We start from the raw sequence: 1,715 nt of genomic DNA, 5'->3' as shown, positions 1-1,715 counted from the left end.
CCTAGGGATGGAACAGCCCATGAATTCAGGACATCTTCCGATGAGATTAGTATGCGGACAATCATTTCTATTGGCGGTGCTACTCAATTATCGACTTGTAGTAGTCGGAGTTCTACGGGTTTTAATTCTTGAATGGGAATTATGTAAGGAGTCAAAGTTTAAGTCTTCATAATCAGTATATTCATAGTTTCAGTATCATTGATGTCCTATAGTTTTCACAGTTAGGGAAGGGTTGTTCATCTCATCTATCATATATAGGATATGTAGAGAAGGTAGGGCAATAAGAATTAAAATGATGGCTGGCAGAATAGTTCAGATAGTTTCTACTTCTTGAGCATCTATTGTGCTTATATGTGTAAGCCTAGTTGTCAGTATTAGTGAAATAGAGAACTAAGGAGCTGATTAGGAATGCAATTATTAATGTATGGTCATGAAAGTGAGGAAGTTCTTCTATAATAGGGGATGTAGCATCTTGAAAACCTAGTTGATATGCCATAGGGATACAAAGGATTTAAACCTATAATTTAACTTTGACCAAGTTATGTAATTTTTTTACTAATACCTCTTTATTGAGAAAGACATAGTGGCTATGGTATTGGCTTGGAACCAGCTTAAAAGGGTTCGATTCCTTCCTTTCTTCTTTTAAGGGCACATAAGGTGGCTCCTCAAATGTGTGATATGGAGGAGGACATCCATGCAATCATTCGAGATTAGTTGTAGTTAATTCTACTATTGCTACTTCTCGTTTAGATGCGAAGGCTTCTCAGACTATGAAGATTATTAACATTACTGCTGTTAATGAGCTGAAAAAGAACCTATTGAGGACATTGCATTTCAAGTTGTGTATGCATCTGGGTAATCGGAATAACATCGAGGTATTCCAGACAATCCTAGGAAATGTTGAGGGAAAAATGTTATGTTGACACCTATGAACAAAATCGTGAGGTGGATTTTTGCCCAGGTGTTGCCGAGGGTATACCCTGAAAACAGGGGGAATCAGTGAACAACACCTCCTATAATAGCGAATACTGCTCCTATTGACAATACCTAGTGGAAGTGGGCTACTACATAATATGTATCGTGAAGAACAATATCTAATGAGGAGCTGCTAGTACAATGCCCGTTAGGCCCCCTACGGCAAATAGGAAAATAAAGCCCAGGGCTCATAATATAGCAGGAGACCATTTAATATTTCCTCCGTGAAGGGTAGCGGGTCAGCTGAATACTTTACTCCAGTAGGAATAGCAATAATTATAGTGGCTGATGTGAAGTATGCTCGTCTGTCAACGTCCACTCCTACAGTGAACATGTGGTGAGCTCATACAATGAAACCTAAGAAGCCAATAGATATTATTGCTTAAACTATTCCTATATAGCCAAAGGGCTCTTTCTTACCTGAGTAGTAGGTGACAATATGTGAGATCATCCGAATCCCGGTAAACCAAGTTAGATTGAAATAATTGTCATTCCCGAAGCATATGAGTAAATCTAGTCAGATGAACTGCAAACTGATATTTACAATAATATCCAGAACAATGTAATGCCACAATATTTCTAATAACATCTGGAACCAGGTAATGCTGATATATGGGCATGCATAAATAGAACCATTAGATAAATGTTTGAGAGGCTGATTTCATGCCTATTTTTAGCAAGTGTGTATGAAGAAGCAAGTAAATTTTTGTATTGTACTTAAGGTTTAACTTGATGACTAA

The 1,715-nt window shown here is 37.6% G+C and overlaps 1 pseudogene; it reads right to left on the bottom strand.

The window, feature by feature from the left end:
• Positions 1 to 517: 517 nt before the first annotated feature.
• On the bottom strand, positions 518 to 1,426 carry LOC122211528 (annotated as a pseudogene).
• Positions 1,427 to 1,715: the final 289 nt, after the last annotated feature.

Source organism: Panthera leo, chromosome F3 (genome assembly GCF_018350215.1).
Source record: "Panthera leo isolate Ple1 chromosome F3, P.leo_Ple1_pat1.1, whole genome shotgun sequence".
NCBI lineage: Eukaryota > Metazoa > Chordata > Mammalia > Carnivora > Felidae > Panthera > Panthera leo.
The sequence above is the reverse complement of the archived record's forward strand: the minus strand, read 5'-3'. Positions and strand labels throughout refer to the sequence as shown.